The sequence below is a fragment of the Rousettus aegyptiacus genome, unplaced genomic scaffold (genome assembly GCF_014176215.1).
Source record: "Rousettus aegyptiacus isolate mRouAeg1 unplaced genomic scaffold, mRouAeg1.p scaffold_m13_p_8, whole genome shotgun sequence".
Classification (NCBI taxonomy): Eukaryota; Metazoa; Chordata; class Mammalia; order Chiroptera; family Pteropodidae; genus Rousettus; species Rousettus aegyptiacus.
In genome coordinates this window covers 24,580,616-24,602,202 of record NW_023416311.1, presented here as the reverse complement: position 1 = coordinate 24,602,202, position 21,587 = coordinate 24,580,616, and positions in this window count along the sequence as shown.

The window sequence follows — 21,587 nt, the reverse complement described above, 5'->3', positions numbered from 1 at the left end:
TTACTGAGAATGACTTATAAGAGGGATGACATGCCACACATGCCTGGCCCGTGAGTTGAGAGAGAAGATTCCACAAGGTATGGGAGGAGAGATGTCCTTCATGGCGGAAAGAGGCAACTCTCCTCTTTTCTTGAAAAGTTTCAGTAAACCTGGAAAGGAGGCTTCTGAGCTGCTCAGGACGTTGCCCTTGGGCCCTGCTAGTGTAGATAAACACACCTCCCTGATTCCATGGGTACTCTAAAAAGAACCTTAGCTGTGAAAAGTGGAGGCAGCTTTGAGAAAGCTCAATAACTGTTATGTGACCTGCCAGTACTACTCTTAGAATAACTCAAAAAAAAAAAAAAAAAAAAAAGGGGAGGGGGCCAAGGAGAAGAGGGAGGGAAAGAGAGCAGTTATGTTAGCTTTGCGAACTTAACACTATGAGACCACCAAAGCTGAAACCAGAGGGTGAGCAGAAGAACACAGATAAGATATTAAAATCAGGTTTCTGATTTTGGAAATGAGAGGCAGAGGGATAGTCAGATTTTTGAATAAAGCTGGCAAATGGGAGGTACTGAATCAAAGCCCAGTGTGTATGTGAGCTCAATTTGATGATCAAATCCAAAGTCAAAGGAAAACTGACACTTTGCCATTGACCCTTTAAATGAACCCACTTTCTCCAGAAAGGCACATCATTAGGATCCAGTAAATGACCAGGTTTTTTTTCTCTAGTGCTAATCCTGATAATTACCTTTTCCATACTTTCACCTTCCTGGTTATTTATTGTTACATAATGACCCATGTCAAAATATTGTGGTATAAAATAGCCATTTTATTACATTCACAGATACTGAGGGTTGAGAATACAGCAGGGCACAATGGGAATGATTTATGTGTATGTCATGATGTCTAGGGCCTCATGTGGGAAGACTCAGATGGCTGGGGGTGACATCTGGGGGCTGGAGTCATCTGGAGCTTCTTCACTCACATATGTGGTGCCTGGTCTAGATGACTCCATCTGGCTTCAGCTGGGGAAACTGTTGTTCCACATGGGGCCTCTCATGTTCTTAGACTCCCTCACAGCACAAGCAGCTCAGAATAGTTAATAGTGGCTCAGAGATCCAAGAGCAAGTGAATGTTTCAGAAAACAAGATAGAAGCTACTTGGCCTAGCACTGAAGTAACAAGGTACCACTTCCAATGTACTCTATAGGTAAAAGCTGTCACAGGCCTTCCCAGATTCAAGAGGAGGAAGCTAAGTATGGGAGAATTTGTGACCACATTTTAAAATTTCCACTCTCCTCTTCTTGTCCATCTCTTTCTTGCCCTGCCTATTCATGTCAAGGTTTGAACTCTTCTCTAGACAATTTGTTCTACTGTACATATCTGAATATGCATTTCCAGCATTGTTTGTCAGACACAATTTTGGTTAAATGTATTTACGCAAGCTATTAGCAAATGATTGCTGGGTATGTAGGATTTGAATTGGTCTCATGTTTATCTGGGCTGTTTATTTATGCTAAGTTCTGTGCATGCATTGTCTTATTGGATCCTTGTAACAAATCCTTGATGAAGGTATAATTATTTCCCCATTTAAAAAAGTGAGGATTCTGAAGCTTGTGGAGATTAAGCAATTTATCTAAGGTTTCACAGCTAAGTAAATGGTATAACCACAATTTAAACCCTTAATCTTGATCACCATACTATACAACTCTCTTGTCAGTATTGTTTATTGAACACTTCCAGTTGCCTATACTTGGGCATGCAGAATATGGTTGCATTTCCTGTCCCCTTCCCCCTACATTATGGTCAATTGGGACCAAGTAACCAGTACTGGCTAATAAGCAGAGATAATACACATCATTTTGGGGTAAGCATTTAACTGTTGGTGTGAAATGCTCTCTTTGAGCCTCCAAGCAATGAGACTGGCATTTGGAGATGGTGGCTGCTCAGTCAGCCTGAGTTCAGGGGACTAACTACAATAAGCAGAACCCCCTGCCAGCTCACGTTGAACATATAGTGTAAGAAATAAATGTTTTTGGTTTTGAGTCACTGAGTATTGAATCATTACACAGTATAATCTGGACTATATCATCTGACTGACAACATCATCTCTTTGATCTTCAGTTTTCCTAACTGTAAAATGGAATAATAATTACTACCCAAAGGGACTATTGGAGTGAGTGGAAATAGTGTATGTATGTAAAATACCTCTTTCAGTGGTTAATCTCAAGTAGGACGTACTAATGTAGGAGTGTCACTATCACATATTAGGAAGGCACATGGCTCTGAGTGGAGTGGAGACTAAGTTGGCTCAGCCCCACTTATGTGGATAGCCCAGAGGCTTGCCCCATCAGAGATCCCTTCATTAGCACCTGTAGGATACCAGCAGAGTGACCTCTGGCTTCACAGACATCAGAGAAGAATGATGAAGAATGGGGAGGGGCAGAGTTGTTGTGATTTATTATGAATGTGATGTTTGTGAAGATCAGAAGAGGGTAGTGAGTAGGCTTAAACAAGTAGATGAAATATAGAGAACAAAGCCAACCACTTCTCTGTTGTTCTATTCTAATTTTGATTGTTAGAATAACTTTATGGAACTGAGGTTTCCGAAATAGATTTCTTTCATAACCAAATAATAACCAGGTAGGAAAATTGTGTTTCAAAAGCTGAGCTTCATTTCCCCCTAGATGAGGAATTTTGAACACTTCCTCTAGTGGGAACCGAGGAAGTGCCTCTTATTCAAATGGATGCCAGTCTATGATTGTCCAATTATTCACTGCATTCTGCCTTTGATGGCCCAGATGTTCTCAATTTCTTATAATAAATTCTTTCATCTGAAAAGTCGTTCTACTCAGAAATGCAAAACCCTCTTCAGTTTGCCAGCTTTTTTTGATGAGCTGGTATAATTGGCCTTCAATTTGCTTATTGTTTTGCAATAGAAAGCCCAAGTTTAATTTCATTTCTATAAACCTGTAGACAAGAGCCGACCATTCCACCATTTAAGTCATTCTCCTCATTACAATCTGCTTTGGCTCTGCCCACCCCCACCCCCATAATCAGGAGAAATGGTAGGAAAACTTTTTTCTTTATCATTTTTATTTAAAAAAGAAATAATTTTCCCATCACAAAATATTTAAATTTGATTCAATAACAATATTTATTAAATACAATTCCTATCCCCTCTTATTCTTTAAAACATGTATAAATTTATTAACATATATAATGACTAATCAGTTGATTAACATCTTTAGTCACCAATCAACCAATATTTATTGATCTTCTTTCATGACCTATACACCATGTAAGCCTCTGGGAGATACGGACAAGTATGAAATAAGTTCCTGGCCCACAGGTTATCTATTTGTGGAGGTTGAACATATTCATAATAAAAATATAACAAATTACCAATAATAGATAATAAAGTCACTTGTTCAAAAATACTAATTAACTTAACAAACATTGAGTAAGCTCTTTGCCACAGTTAAATACTAGAAGACCAATATTTTTCATTTTTATACTCCATATTTTTGTGATGTTGATAAAGCCTCCCTTTTTTTTCTAAATGATTTCGTATCCAATTCCATGTTCTGCATTGAGAGATTTCACTTTATAGGACTGAGGAATCTGAACTGTCTGACATGCCTCTTATATACGTTCTAGACTGTGGCAGAGAGAGACAATGCCCCATGTGGTTACAACATCGGCGCTGGAACCAGACAGCCTGGGTTCAAATCTGTGGTTATATGCTTGCTGTGTGACCTTAGTCAAGTTACTTAGCCCCCTATGTCCCAGTTTCTGTATCTGTGATGGTTAATTTTATGTAACAACTTAACTGGGCCATGGGGTACCCACATATTATTGTCTGGGTGTGTTGATGAGAATGTTTCCAGATGAAATGATCATTTATCCAGTAGACTGAGTAAAGCAGATTGTTTTCCTTAATGTAGGAGGGCCTCATCCAATCAGTTGAAGGCCTGACTAGAACAAAAGACTGAGTAAGGGAGAATTCACTCCCCTCTCTCTGACTGTCTTCAAGCAAGGACATAGGTTTTCTGTTTTGAGAACAGAACCATACTTTCAACCTTTCTGGGTCTCCAGCTTGCCAACTGTAGATCTTGGGATTTCTTGGCTTCCATAATCACGTGAATGCATTTCTTATGATATAACAGGTCCTGTTTCTCTGGAGAGCCTCAACTTTTAGTTCTATTTCTCTTAAGAACCCCAGCTAACACACTGCCTATAAATTTGGCATAAAAAGATCTAAATCATTAAATGGCACAATATAGAAAGAGTAACTTAGAAAAGTGTCTAGCAGAAGTTAATGTCTCTGTAAATATGCACTCCTATTACTTTTAAAGCTGTGGTACATAGAGCTTTCTGGCCATTTATATCTTAAGATTGTCTTTCCACAACCAGTGCCCTCATCCTGGGCTGCCCTTTCCAAAGACAGAATTGATGCTTCTTTGAAGTGCTTAGCTGATGTATTCATTTTCTCCTTTTGTTATCTCACTTGAAATCACATCATCTCCAGTCCATGGAAAATGACTGTGTTGGGTCACGCACGGATTCAAACAGAGAAACTGGAAATAATCAGAAATTACTTATACCAGTGAAATGTCAGGTGAGTCTTATATGGGCCATTCTTCCAAGAACATTTTTGGTAATTCTGTAGATAAAAGAGGATTGTGAAGGTTTTGTAAGCCTTTCTTTTTTCTTCCCCTTCTTCCTCCAGATGAGAAGAGCCCTAAACAGACCTTTGTCAAAGAATAAATTTCCAAGGCTACCAATTTGGATCTCAAAATCCCAGATACAAAGGAACTCTCAGTTCATGATAGACACTGCTATCTAAAATAAATGCCTGAATAGCTATCAGTTAAGGTACACACAGAGCAGATGGGAAATGGATAGCTACATTATAGATTGCTCTGTGAATTCAAGAGGTCTTTGTTTGAGGACAATAGTAATATGAACAAATATTCAGGTTTTCAGTTATAGCCCAGCCAGAGGATCAAGCAAGAAATCAAATTAAATCTAAATTGACTCAGTGATGCCAGCACCATTATTACATAAAGTATGCACTGCCAGACATCCTTCCTCAGGTCTCCCGGCTCACCTCTTGGAAATGGGGCTGAATTATACCCACTCGAACACTTCCAGGTATCTTTCTAGTCAAGTACAATGAGATTTTATTATTTATAATTAAATAGAGTTTATTCAAAACCGTGAAATGGTTCCCCTGTGCCTTTCACCAAATGAGAATCCTCTCAAGACTCTAGACAAGTTATCAATAGGAAATGTACTCTATTAGTTATTTGAATGTTACTAAATTTAAGCTCTATTAGTAGGATGACCAGGAAAATAATCATCTCTCATCCATAATTGTGCTGCTAATCTATTTAAACAATTTAACAGTAAGGTTTGGTTTTACCCACAATTGCTGGCTGCATTTTATTCAATGGGGGGAAAAATCTGTCTGTATCTATGTATCTTTTTGCTCAGACTGGCTCTTCCCTCATATATCCTAGCTCAGGTAAAGGCATCAACACCCATCTTATCTATCATCTTTGACACCTCCTTCTAACATTCTGACATTCATGTTCAATCAATCACAGACCCTGATAATTCCATCACACATATAGCTTTTATATTCACCCTTTCCTCTCTGTCCTCTGCCATTTCTCCTATTTAAGCAGGAAGTGGGGTAGCCCCAGCAGAAAGGCATTCTGGGAGTTCCCAGCAGAGAGGAAAGAACAAGTCATGTGTAATGAGGTGGTAGCTTTGGAAACTCATTTAGGTGAAGCTTTCCAGAGATGGGGGCCATCCTAGTTTAAGTCACTAAATGTCACAGGTGCAAAATAAATTAATCCAAACCAAAATATTTATCTGAATGGTCTAATTCAAGGTGACTGGGCCAAAACAGAAGATGTGATCCTGATAGCAGTCATACACATTAAGTGGAAGTCAAAACCATGGTTCAGAGGTCCCTGTTTGTATTCAACTAAGACTAAATATGCAAAGAAAGATCAGGCAGGTTTAAAACAAACAAGTAAAAGAGCTAGGTGTCAAATTCGAATCTAACGGCCCCTTCCCCAAGTATACACTGTTTAAAATATTTTATATACATATAAGTCCCTGGTAAATTCTGATTGGTTATTGTTCTCCAAAAAAGAAACAAACAACAAATGTATGATCTTTCTGCCTTCATTTCTAAATTTATTGAAGCAAGGTACTGAGCTTCGGTGCAGACAATTATTGATTATGTGTAACTTGAATTGTATTTAAATTTCTCATCTCACTTTTCTTCTCAGAAATGCATTCGACTAACAATTTCAAGTGCTGATAACTATAATCAAGCTATCATAATAATAATAATTACAATAATGATAATAACAATATACTTGTATCACATTTTACAGTCCATAAAATGCATTTTAAGTTGCTTTCACATATATTATCTCACACATAAAGGAGCATTTTCCTACATTAACAGAGACTGCTCCTGAGAGTAAGAAAGATAAACAAAGAGAATAATCATTTATGAATTGACACCTTACAGTCTTTGTGGCAAGCCCTGTCTGTGTTTGTCCTATATTCCCTCAGATTCCATTTCCATTTCTATGCATCCCACTGTGACCTCTAAGAGCCAGAACATTATCTTTGTGGGTTGGCTGGCCATGGGCTCCCTGAACCCACTTGCCTGCTCATGTGTAGGCAAGATAGAAGTGACTGGAAATTAACATCTTCCCAGGATGGTCATACCCCTTAAGCAATGACTGATGAGAGTGGGAATATAAAAATGCCAATTCCTTTACCCTTTGACTAGGATAATTCTGAAGTATGTATTTTATATCATTTCCTGATGTCCCCGCCTAGTCTTAAGTTTCATTGTCAATGGTGGTTGCTAGGGTTTTGACTATTTTTTCTTTCTCTCTGAATTACCTACTCATTATCCTATCATGTCTCTGCAACTCCCAAATAAACTATGCACCCTCAACTCTTCTCTCAGAAACTGCTTCGTGGATGAACCCTATTCAGTTAGTGTCAAAAGTATTTATGAACACTGAATCAATAGATGGCAGATGACATACAAATGATGAAAGTCGTGCTTAACTGGACAACATGGTCATCCATTTTATTATTTAAAAAAGCCTCTCACCTATCCATAATAAGGTAGTGGCTTCTATTATCATGCATTTGTCAGGACAGTTCAAGTATTGAGGCCTGGGTATACAGGATGCTAGACATAACAAGTTAAAATGAAGTCATTAACTTCATCGTCTGGAGATTATAAACAGACACCAAACAAAGTAGTGACCATGAGTTAGGGGTATGCAGAGGAAGAACAAACTGAGTACTACCAATAATTTCCTTAAGGTATAATCAGACTCAGAAACAAATGAAAAAAACAGAGCCAGGAAAATAGCCACCTCTGACTATATGACAACAAAATCAGAGAGGCCTACTGTTTGTGGGCTTCATTCACCATTAGAAGGATGGTATTAGTAAGACGTCATCTCACAGTCTAAATCAAAAGGGCAAAACCAGTATCCTCAGAGATCTCAGCATTTATCACAAACATTGTTTGTCATATCAGAAAAATTGATGTCTCACAACCAGTTCTTTTACAATCTGTCTCAGAAGACAGAATGGAAGTAGACAGAACAAGTTACCAGCATGTACTGTGGGAAGAAAACAAATACTTTCCACAACAATGCCTCACAGAACAGAGAGCAGCATGCTTTCTCCAATCTCTGGATCTCTGCTTCACAGAATGAGTGTTGAGTTGTTCACTTAAGTGCAAAATCAGCTATCCCCACCCCTTCTTTCCATTTTCAAATATGAGCAAGATAATCTGAGCCATAATCTCTGCATTGTAACTGGTCTTCCTCCTTCCACCATTGCTGCTTCATTTACCTTTTTTAACAGAACTAGAATTATCCTTTTTAAATGCACTCTCTATCCTTTTCATACTTTGATTCAAACTCTCCAAGGGCTCTCATTTCATGAAATGAGAAGCCAAGGTCCTTCCAGTGTCTGCTTTATCTGAGGCACCAGCATACCTCTCTGCTCTTTTTCCATTATTCTGCATCCCTAATTCCAATCTGCCTTTTTCTGTTTCTTGAAAATACCTGACAAGTTCCTGCCTTAAGGCTATTAAACTTACCTTTCTCTCAGATTCTCTTCTTGATTTCTCTTTAGCCCATTACCATCATCCCCCATGTCGACCACCCTAATTAAAAACTCAACCCATTACTAAACTTCAGCATTCCCTGTATCTCTCTCCCTGCTTCATATTTTCCCATATCACCTTCTGGTGTGCTATACAATATAATTACTTATAATGTTTGTTGCTCGTTGTCTTCCTCTTCCTGCTAAAATAAAAGCTTCTATCTTTTTGGTTCACAGATCTATCCTATGCCAACATCCAAGTCCTATTTAACCTTCTATCCCTTTTAAGAAAATTTCCCTGAGACCTCATTTGCTCTATCAGACATTTGGAATTTACTTACGGTAAGTTTTTTAAATGATATATTTGTGTTTCTCCTTAGTTGTGAAATTGTAGCTTTCTAAAATAAATTCATAAGCAACTGAATATTGAGAAGATGCACAATAATAATAGTCGCTTTTTAGTGATACCCTATTAGATGCTGTGTACTGTTCTAAACTATTACATGTATGACATCATAGATCATAACGACCTCATCAGGAGGTATTATCTTTATTCGCTGATGAAGATACTGAGGCCCAGAGTGTTTTACTAACTTGCCCAACATCACAAAATGAGTTAGAAGATGAGCTCAGTTTTAAACATAATGCAGTCAAGTCCTGTATCCCATACTTATAACACTGGGCTGTTTAAGAACTTTCCCATTGGTATCTGAGGTGGATTCAGGGGTGGTATCCAAAATATGTCCATGTTACTCAAAGAGTGGTCCACAGACCAGCAGCTTCAGCAACACCAGAAACTTATTAAAAATGTAGAATCTGCTCTCCACCTTCACCCCCCCCCCCCATTTTTTTAACACAAGATCTTTATTTACAAGTGAGCTGAGGTGAACTTCCCTCATATATTACAAAAAAAAAATAAAATGTACATATACATACATATATACACTCTGTATCTATAAAGTTCTTCAGAGGTAAATCTACTCTTGGAAGAGGGCAGGTGCATAGGAAGGGGTGTGGTGGCAAGACTGCCCTGAGCAATGAAACCAGGCTGCTCACATGCTTCAAGTACTGGCAGTGGGAGAGGAAATTATGAAAGAGAGAGACTGAAAGACATCTTAAAGGTCAGAAGTCAGGGACAGGGGAAAGATCTGGAAAACTAGCAAAGGGCTTTTTAACAAGATGCTTTTTAACAAGATTCCAAGACATTAGTATGTACATCAAAGTTGAGAAGCACTAAAAGATTTAACAACTGAAATTATATTAGTAAGAAGCACGCAGAAGGAAGATGATAAGTGGTTCCAGACAAGGACTGAGAAGTCAAGAGGAAGGGAAGAATGTTGGGTGAAAAAAAAATATGGCTTTTTACTGTTTATTATGGAAGTAGTTCAGTATTTCAACAACGATGTCAATAATAAATACCAACTGAAGATTAGCCTCTGGTTATACTAAAATACAATGAATGGGTTACAGGTATGTTATAGATTGATACACAAACCCTTAGCATTCTTAGTATCCAAGTGAAGCCTGGAGTCAACAGAGACTCGAACAGAAATAGTTTAATCTGAGGTTCCTAAAAAGATGAGCTGAGCAGATGTAGGTCTGACGGTGCATCCCAATATTTCGGCAAGCATTGAGCATGTTGAGTGAAACATAATACCTGTTGTTTGCCACAATTCTCTAAGAGCTGCCAAGGAGTTTGTCTATATTTTGGACACCTACATTGCAGCCAGCTGTATGGTATACTCCAACCCACTGTAAATAAGGAATCCAGAGACCCACTAGTGTAGTTTGTATTTCAAATATCTAAGCAGTCAAGTGCACAGGCAAAGGAATAGGAGTTGGAGTTGAAGAGACTGAGGTATCACCAGGTGTTTCTGGCAGTGCAGCTCCAGGGAGCCTTGACTCTCTCTGCCTTCACACATATCAGATGCTTTTGTAGCTAATATGCCCTTTTAGGGGTATCCAGGCTAGCTGCAGGGTGACTTCTCTAACAATGCATGTGTTTTCTACTAATTAGAGCATCATCATTATTTTGAAATATTTGATATGAAAACATTTTGTTGGATTTGAAACACATTTGCATTATCTCAAGAAAGTTCAACATTACGTTTGTCAGTGAAAAAAAGAGAAGCTTTTTAAAATATACTTTTAACTATTATAGATTTTTAATAGCTGTAAAAGTGGTTCTAATTTTTTTATCACCCACTACTGTGAATAAATTTTCTTGCCAATCATGGCTATCAAAAATTTGAAAAGATCATCATTATGAGATTATTATCAAGAATTGAATACAGCCCTGTTGAACATAAATATGATATGAAAAATTATGTTCATGGATGGTAATGGCTGAGTAAGAGCCAATCAGACCAGTCTACCTGCAGAAAACAACTATAAACTATAGATATCATACAAAACAAATAGCTACCTGAAGCCTATTTGTTTCTGTATAAAAGATTGTACAAAAAAGGGATATTCCATTATAGAGTGTATGCCCAGAGGAGAGTTGTACAAAGTTATATGCTATTTTCACAACATTTAGCCTGAGGTCAAATATAGTTGAAATAGTGCTGATGGAAAAACCACAGATTTCTCTCTAGAAAAACTACCAAATCTGGAAAATTATAACCACTGGAGAGAAAGACAAAAAAAAAATGGTTAAAAAATGGCTAACCCTCAAACCATTCATGTATGGAAAAGAATCAAAACCATTCAGTTAAAAACAAAAGCTATGAACTGAGATCACAGCTATCAACCATAAAACACACAACAAATGGGGTGGAGAAAAGAATTGTAGAAATGATGGTTAAATATTTTAAAGTTGATGAAAGGCATACATTTACAGATTCAAAATGCTCAGAAATCAATAAGCAAGACAAAAGTATGACACACATTATAGTCAAATAGTAGGAAGTCAATGATAAAAGCAAATATTTAAAGCAGCAAGACAAAAAAATCAACTTGCTACTTAATTAATAGCTGACTTCTTGTCAGAAACCAGAGGCCATGATACTTTTTAAAGTAACACGATGTTTTTTAAAGTGCTAAAAAATTTTTGTCAACACAAAATTTTATATCTAGTGAAAATTTCCTTTAAAAATGAGGGGAAATAAAATCACAATATGATAAATTGAGACTAAGAGAATTTGTTGAAAACAGACCTTGTCATCACCAAGCTGATCGAGAAGGGAAGATTTCAGTGGTGAGATGTCTAGTTGGAAGAATGCACAAGGGGTCGACAAAAGAATGAAATGGCAGGCACCAACTTTACAGCAGGGAGTTTGCTCCTATCATGGGGAACACACTTCTGCTCCAGCCCTTGCTTCTGCTCCCCAAGGGACTGCATGGGCTCCACATATATCAGACGACAATAGTGGCATTCAGCCACACATGCGTGATACAATAAGCTAAATTATGCTCACATATTTTAGGTGCAGGTGCCCTACTACACTAATATAACATTCTAAATCCATGGTCCTATTCCTAGCCACTAGCCTAGATCACATCAGACCTGGGACCAGCCAGGCCTGGGACCCACAGACCTACTAAAACAAAAACTGCTAAAGGAAAATATTTAGACATAAGGGAAATTAGATCAAATAGAAACTCAAGCTCCAGAAAGGAATGAAGAACATTAGAATGGCAAATAGTAGACATCAGGGTATTTTACCTTTTCTCTTATAATTTCATTATAATATATATAATTCTTCAAAGAAAAAAATTACAAATGTGAATTTGTAATATATGCAGATAATATAAACATAGGGGCCAATATGGATCATTATGGTGGTAAATTTGACATATTTTCCATGAAATGGTATAATATTAACTGTAAATGAAGTGTTAAAACTTAAGAATTTACACTGAAATCTCTAAATGGACCACTATCATGTAATATAAGAAGTAAAGCTAAAAGCCAATAAAAAAATGGAAATGGAATTCTAAAAATAACCAAATTATAATCATCTCCCCCCAGAAAAAAAAAGACAGAAAAAGAATAATAAAGAAACAAACAACAATTCTAAGGAAAGAAATTGAAAGTAAAATGACAAACCCATACCCAACCATATCAATAATTAAATCAACATTACCAACCACCTTGACTTAACTGATATCAATCAATAGAGGACTATATCCAACAACCTCAGAATACATATTCTTTACATGGCATATGGATCCTTTACCAGACTACATGGTGGCCCATGAAACAAGCCTCAAAAACTTTAAAAATATTGAAATCATACAGATATGCTGTCTAACCAAAATGGAAAAAAATTACATCTATGACGTAAAGTATTTAGAATACTCTAAATATTTGAAAATTAAACAACATACTTTTAAATAATTCACATATCAAAAAATTACTAAAAAGATTAGAAACTGTTTTGAGCTGAATAATAATGAAAATTCAACATATAAAATTTTTAAGGATACATCTAAAGGAATATTTAGAGAGAACTATATAGCTTTAATTTCTTATATTAGAAAGAAAAGAAAGGTCTAAATTCAATTTTATGAGTTTCCAATTTAAAATTTAAAAACTACAGAGAAAATAATACCCAAGGTAATTCGAAAAAAAAGAATAAATAAAGATTAGAGAGAAGGAATCGATAAAAAAATTTAAAGGACAAACGAATTTAAAGGAAATCAATGAAACCCAAAACTGCTTCTTTGAAAAGTTCAATAAAATTAAAAAATCTCTATCTGGTTTCTGAAAGAGAAAGAAAGAGAGAGAATAAATTGCTAATATCAGGAGCAAGAAGGAAGATGTCACCATAGATTTTGAAACATAAAAAATGAAAATAAAAGAATATTATGAACAACTTTATACCAATAAATTCAACAATTTAGATTAAATGGACAAATTTCTTGACAGATACAAATGACCAAAATCGAGACTCAGTAAGAAATAGTAAACTTGAATAGTAAACTTGAATAGCTATAGATAGATAGATGATAGATAAATAGATAGATAGAGATATATATTTAAATTATACATATAATTTAATTTATAATTAAAAGCTTTTTGCAAAGAAAATTTCAGGCCTAAATGTCTTCACTGATGAATTCTATCAAATATGTAAGAAAGAATGATACCAATTCTACACAAGATATTTCAGAAAATAGTGACATTACTTTCCAACTCATATTGTGAGTCAGTATTATATTGATAAAAAAATATCAGACAAATATATTACAAGAAAACTATGTACATCTATGTATGTCTTACAATATAGATGCAAAAACCTCACAAAATTCTAGTAAATTGAGTCTAGCAATATAAAAAAGGATAATACATTTTGACCCAAAATTGTTTATACCAAGAATATAAGGGTGACATCCGAAAATGAATTGATATAAATCACAGTATCAATAAAACAAAGGAGGAAAAAAAACACATAATCACATTAACAGATGAAGAAAAAACACTTGGAAAAAAAAACCAAAAACTCAGAAAACTGGGAACAGAAGAAAATTTTCTCAATCTAAAAAGGGCATCTATGAAAACTCATAAGTAACATAATATTCAGTGGTGAAGGACTGAATAGTTCCTACTTAAAAAGGTGAAACAAGGCAAGGATGTACATTATCATCACTTCTATTCAACGCTGTATTAAATGTTTTAGCCAGGGTTATGGCAAAAAAAAAAAATGGTTAAGAATTCAGTTCAGAAAGAAAAAGGTAAATTTATATTCGTAATAACATGACCATGTATCGAAAAATCTTAAGCAAACCACAAAAGAAGATCCTAATGAATAAGTAAATTTATAAAAGTTCTAGGATAACTTGTCAATATAAAATTAATTATATTTCTATATACTATTAATGAGTAATTAGAAAATGACATAAAAATTAATTTACAGTTAAAAATAAAAAAAAGTGCGAGGAGAAAGAAAGATGGCTGTAGTCAGGCTTCCTCCCAACACCCTTAGCAACTTCCCAGTGGAAATGAATCAGCAGTTCTCTCCTTATGTAACTATGTACCCAGTGCTCAAGTGCGGACTTGTTATCTGGCAGTGTGCCACTATTGTTTAACCTATATATAAAAAGACGCAGCTGCCCTGCCAGGCTGGCTGTGCCCTTACTGGAATAAATAGCTATTTAGCTGTTGCCTACAGCTCCCTGCATTTTCTTCCAACTGCCCGAGCGTTGTATCCCTTACCTAGGAACCTCAAATCTGCAGCAACACACTTGGTGTAGGCACTGGCAGGATACCCAGGTAAAAGAGCCGTCTGCCCCACCAGAGGATGGGAGGGACGTGTGGCCCTTACAGAGCATTGAGTATTGATGATTTAGACTCCACCTGAGCCTTGGGAGGCAGTTGATGGGTCCCCAGTGAGTACTGAGAAGGTACTCCACTCCCTGGAGGAGCAGCTGTCGTGAAAAGTATGGGCTAAACCAGTTGAGTGGGATGGGTGCTTTTAACGACTTTTAAGCAGAATATGGATGAAGCTCTAGCAGGGGCCGTGCAGGTATAGAAGTTTTGGCAACAAGTAGGTGCCTTGGATGCAAGGGTTCAACAACTGGAAGCCGAGCTCTGGAAAGGTTCACCCTCAGAGTCACCTCAGAGGTAGGGGAAGACACCCCAAAAGAAGTCCACACACAAATATGGCCCATAATACACTGAAAGGTAAAGCATGAACAGCCCCTGGGTGTGGGTGGGATACAAGCTGACGGCCCCACAGTAACAGAATTCACCACATGTACCCCATTTACACTCGCAAAATTGTGGGATTTGGGAAAACAGTGTCAGCAGAGACCTGGTGGAAACATTGCCAGCCTTGTTGCTGTGCCTTTGGGACAAGAGGCCCGACAGTATTTCATGCTCCCTTGACAAGAAATTGTCGAGGGAGAAATTGGCATCCATAACCATACAGCCCTCGTTATGGCAATTTCTACAGAACAGTCACCACTTGGCTCAAGAGCAGGGGAATCATACCTGATGGAATGGCTTACTGCTGCTGTGCAGTTTGGAATGAAGCCAGAAAACTCCCAGACCATGTAAGTAAATGGCAAACGTATGCTGATCTAGTGCAGATATTCATGAACTGGGCATGTAACAGACTGTGTTTAATTTAAATATGCAGGGACCAGATTATGAACAGTTTATGACTGGCATGCAGGACCTAGTGTTAGGGACCACCCGGTCCTCTGCTTTCGGCTCGTTGGTTGCTACTCTGGCTCTCTACATGGGGAATGTATACATGAAGTGATTATAGCAATGACTGCTCTGGGATATGTAGAGGGGAGAGGCCATGAAGCAGAGACAGGAGTGTCTGGGCAGTAAGGTCCAGATCTCTGAGGGCCGAGAAGAAAAAGAAAGGCCTTGGGTAGGGTCCTGTTCAGGTGACCCAAACCCGTATGTGGACTGGTTTGCTAGCTGCAGGAGCCAACCAAGACAAGATAGACTGCTAGCCCAAAACAGTGTTGCTAGAGTCATGGAGGCAATTGAAATCTGAGCAGCAATTCAGATGTGGGCAGAAACCTCCCACTGAAAGAGCTATGCCTGTGGATTTGAAGAACTTTTTGAAATTCTGGGACACTCTATTTACCCTATATGATTAGGGGGAAGGCCGAGGTGCCGTTTTGGGAGGATAGGTGGGGACCAAGAGCTGCACGTGGAATTGGCAGTCTATTAGTCCCCATGTAATGTGTAAAGAGTCCTAGCACTGGTGGATATCAGGACACACAGCAGTCTTATCTATGGAAATCCAGAAAGATTCCCTGGACCAACCGCCTATATAGATGACTATGGAGGTAAGTCTATTGAGACCAAGGCTGTGACTTTGCCTCTTGGAATGGGACGTTCACCTCCACGTTCGTACAAAGTGTACGTTTCTCTAGTGCTTGAGTATATCCTAGGGGTGGATGTGTTGCAAGGCCTCAATCTTCAGACCTCTGCTGGTGAATTCCATCTGCGAGTCTAGGTGGTGAAGACTATAGTGTTGGAACATACTCATCACTGCCCACAGAAAGTGCCAGAACCAAGGTGCAATGTCAATGTTAAGCAATATATCGCTTGCCTGATGGACGTGATGAAATTGGGGCTACGGTTCAGGAATTGGAGAAAGCTCAAATTGTGCACCTTCCCCATAGTTCTTACAATGCCGCTGTTTGATGGCTCGTGAAGGATGACCGTGGACTATCGGGAATTTAATAAAGTGACTTCTCCGCATGCAGGGGTACCGTCCATTCATCATTTAATAGATCACTAGTTATAAGACTGGAAACACATCAGTATGTCTTGGATTTGGCTAACACTTTTTATCTATAGATAGCCCCTGAAAGTCAAGACCAATTTGCCTTCACGTGGGATAGAAGGCAATGGCCTTTTGTGGTATTACCCCAAGGCTGCCTACATAGCCCAACCATTTGCCATAGGTCAGTGGCCCAGGATCTGGCAACCTGGACCCAACTGGCAATGGTGGAATTGTTTCCTTAATTTAATGATGTCATGTTAACATTCACAGATCTAGAACAAGTGGTGCCAGCACTGTTGCAGCCCTGAAAAAGTGGCTGGACAGTAAATGCAGCCATGTTTCAGACACCTGTTTTATCTGACAGATTCTTGGGTGTTGTTTGATCGAGTAAGAAGAAAGTTATCCCTGATGCTATAATTGATAAAATGCAAGTGTATCCATGACCCACTACAGTTAAAGAATTGCAGAGTTATGTGGGCCTTTTGGGACACTGGAGAGTGTCTGTGCCTCACTTAGTACAGCTGGCACAGCTGTTGTATGACCTGATCACGAAGGGAGCTAGGGAGCTACTTGGGACTAAGATGAAACAGTAGAGAAGGCGTTTACTGCCACCGAGCAGGAGGTGCAACAAGCCCAAGCCCTATAGGTAATGGATCCAGGTAAACCCTTTGAACCGGATGTGCATTGTAACAGCAGAAGGATATAGCTGGGCCTATGGTAATATTCAGAACAAACTAGAACCCCAGTGGGTTTTTGGTCCCAACTATGGAAAGGCACAGAGAGCCTGTACTCCCTAATTGTGAAGCAATTAGCTACTATATATGCAGCCTTGCAGGCCTCTGAGGCAGTGACTGGCATGGCCAAAGTGTAGGAGCATACCACTTACCCTACATAAAGTTGGTTATGCACATGAATACAGGCCCCCAAAACAGGGGTGGCCCAAAGCGCTACCCTGTAAAATGGGGTACCTATCTGGAACAATGAAGTACCATAGCTGCTAGTCCTCTGGTCATGGAATTACAGATGGTTTTAGGCCCAGTTGAGTTTACCATTGACAACATACTGAATGTTGCAGTTTCTACAAATTTAGAAATGTCCCCCTACAAAGAAGGGAAGCTGCCCATAACTTCTGATATGTAGTACACAGATAGGTCCAGAAGGGTTCAGGGAGCTAAGTAGGTGGCTATAGGGGTACAACTAATTACTGACCACATTTAGTGTGCTACAGGTACAGGACAAAGGAGCTAATGGGCTGAACTTCAGGCTGTATGGATGGTTACAGCCCATGAAGATGGCCCCTTGACTACTTGTACTGACAGTTGGGCAGTGTTCAAAGGCTTAACATTATGGTTGCCTATGTGGAAATGGCAACACTGGCAAGTGGGCCATAGGTCCTTATAGGAACAAGCCATGTGGCAAGACCTATGGGAGACAGGACAAGGGAAGGACGTAACTGTGCATCATGTTACAGGTCATGTCCCCTTGGTGAGGTAGATGCACTTTTGTGTGTGCAAAGGCTTGAAAGGGCTCTTGCCACTGAAGTGAGAAGATGTCAGAGATGCCTCTGCCAAATGTCCAGTGTGCAGACAAGATATGCCGCATCCTTGCCGCATGAAGCGGGAGCATGTGCAAGTACCAAGGGGCAGGGGCACATGGCAGATAGATTACACAGGACCTCTTCCAAAAGCTCAAGGGGAAGCTTATACCCTTACAGCAGTAGACACGACCACTGAGTTACCATTTGCATAGCTCTGTGCAGCCACAGACCAAAAACATACTGTCCAAGCTCTCAAACACTTATATACCTTTTATGGTAAGCTGTTAGTAGTAGAAAGTGACCAAGGGACTCATTTTACCAGGCAAGAGGTCCAAACATGGGCCAAGCAAATGGACATTCAATGGAAATGGTGTGCTCATATAATCCCCAGGCAGCAGGCATGACTGAGTGGTACAACAGGCTGTTGAAACAATGCCTATGAGTAACCATCAATCCCCCAGGACTGCAAGGTTTGATATCCTGTCTGTGGGACATGTTGCAGGTCCTGAATGAGCAAACTCGAGCTGGAGGTCCCTCCCTGGTAGAGTTGCTATTACATAGGGACATGGCTCTGATTCAATTACAAGTGATTGCTACTGAAATTTTGTTGAAACCTGGTCATGGACTCAATGGTAACATATTCCTACCTACCCCTACTTGTCTGAAAATGACTTGCATTGGACATGGCCATGAAAAATAAAGGCTCCACATAGCCCCACGGGGCAAGGAGATAGAGGTAAACTTGCAGGTCATTCCTTGGGTAACGACTAACTGGCCACCACAAATAATTGTGAGATATTCACAGGAGACGGATGAAGAAGAATATAGCATCCTAAGGGGAACCTTTGTGTTGTCACTGGGGTCTACCATGAGTTCTCCCATATTGTGTCATACTGACATGGCAGGATCAATGCTGCAAGGGAACTGCCTTGGCATATAAATTCAGCTGATGTCACAGCATGGGATGGGCTGACCCACTGGGGACCCCAGTCACCTTACTATACCGTCATCCATACTAGAGTGGATACACAAAGAAGGACTCAGCATGGACCGGATAAATCCTTTCTGGAGCACTCAGTACATGATGGATGGTCATGGCTGACTAGTGATGGTGGGGAGGTGAAAGAAACAAGGGATCCTGACTGTTTGGGTGAGTACTATGTTACCTATCCCAAAATATAATTACTATCTCATCCACCACGCATTGGTGGATAGGAAAAAGGTATACTGGCACCCATCCAACTATGATTTTACCCCCCAGGAAGCCTATGAGTATGTAGGACCCATGGATGGCCCTATATTCCCTTGAATTGGAAAGGCCACTGTACTTGGGGATGACCATATTTACTAGCAACTGTATGGTAGATATTCCCATGGTATCCCACAAATTTGGATGCATATTATTCACAACAAGACCATACTAAATGGACCCCATAATGGTATTACCCCTTAGCCATCTTACTGCCTGTGACAGCTTTGGCAAAACATACTACTTGAGCCTTGAATTATATTCATAAAAACTTTGGTCTAGTAACTGATGAAGTAGATCAAATTAGAAAAGTAATATTGCAAAATCGTATGGCTTTGGATATCTCTGATGAAGTAGATCAAATTAGAAAAGTAATATTGCAAAATCGTATGGCTTTGGATATCTTAACTGCCTCCCCAAGAGGCATTTGTGCTGTTTGCCGCAATGAATGTTGTATCTACATCACGGACCACCAGCACATCTCACAAGCCTTGGCCAATCTCTCCCAAGAAATATAGGAAGTCCAGCAGCTCACTGGGGATCCTCTGCAGCAGTGGTGGGCAAGCCTAATGTCCACTAGGTGCTGGATCTTAGCTCTCCTAGGAGGTGAAGCTTGCCTCCTTGTTCCTTATATTGTTGTTGTAGCTTATGGGTACAGAGCTCTGCCCTCCTGCAGCGATCACTTGCCAAGCCTATTAAATGTACAGGAGGAACCCTGAAGGGGTAGAGTGTGAGGAGAAAGAAAGATGGCTATAGTCAGGCTCCCTCCCAACATCTTTAGCAGCTAACTTCCAAGCAGAAGTGAGTCAGCATTTTTCCCCTTATGTAACCATGTGTCCAGTACGCATGCGCAGGCTTCTGTAATCTGGCAGTGTGCCCCTGTTGTTTAACCTGTGTATAAAAAGATGCTGCCACCTTGCTAGGCTGGCTGTGCCCTTACTAGAAGAAAGAGCTATGTCGCAGTTGTCCATGGCTCCCTGCATTTTCTTCCAACTGCCCAAGGTTTGTATCCTTTACCTTAGTACCTAGAATTTGCAGCAACACAAATACTTATGGATAAATTTAATGAAAAGTGTACAAAAGTTTATACTAAAAACTTTTAAAATTTTCATAGGCAATTTAAAGAAGTCTTAAATAAATGGACATGCAATGTAAATAGCTTTAAAAATTAAATATTGCTTATATCGCAATTTTTCCCAAATTAGTCTATAAATTCAAAATAATCCCAAGAAAAATAACATTAGTGTCTTTTTAAGAAATTGACAAGCTGATTAAAAAATTTAGATGGAAGAGACTTCTGGTTAAGATGGCATAGTGGATAAACATTGTGTTCGCCTTCTCTCACAACCACATCAGAATGTAACTAAATTACAGAACAACCACTGGGAGTTACTTGAGGTCTGGCTGAACAGAAGTTCTACTAAGGACATAAAGAGTAGACCACCTTGAGACTGATGGTGGGGAGGAGGGTGTGAGATGTAAAATGGACTGGTCCTACAACCACATGTGGCAGTTGAGAATTCAGAGAGATATCTTAGCTGCAGAAGCTCCCCTGAAAGAGTGAGGGGTCCCAGCTCCACACTGAGCTGCCTGGCCCAAGGTTCCAGTGTCAGGGGGAGATATCCCCACAATTTCAAATATCAGACAAAATTCAATTTATCAGGAAAAAATAACAGTTATAAATACTTATGTAGCTAACAACTGAGCCCAAAAATACATGGAGCAAAATCTGGCATAACTGAAAGGAAAGATAAACAACAATTCAACAATAATAGTTGGAGACATCAATATTTCCATTTTCAGTATTAGACAAAACAACAAGGCAAGAGATACATAAGGAAATAAAAAGACTTGAGCAACAGTATAAACCAAGTAGAACTAACAGGTATATATGGAACATTCTTCCCAACAACTGCAGAATACACATTATTTTTAAGTGTACATGGAACATGCTCCAAGATAGACCATATGCAAAGCTATAAATCAAGTCTCAATTAATTTAGAAGGATCGAAACTGTAAAGTATGTTCTCTAATCACAATTAAATTATAAATTAATAACTGAAAGAAATATGTTTATAAATATGTGGACATTGAACAACACTCTTCTACATAACCAATGTGTTGAAGAAGAAATCACAAAGGAAATTACAGAATACTATGAGATATGAAAATGAAGACACGACATATCAAAATTTATTAATTGAAGCCAAAGCAGTATTTAAATAGGGGGAAATTTATAGCTATAAATGTATAAATTACAAAAGAATAAAAATCTCAAAAAACAAATTTCTCTAACTTGTGACACCACACACCACACACACACACACACACACACACCCCAAACCAACCAAACAAAGACAGAAACTAAACTCAAAACAAGCAGAAGGGAGGAAATAATAAGTATTCGAATGATAAAATTCTGAATTGAGATGAGAAAACCAGAGAGGAAATA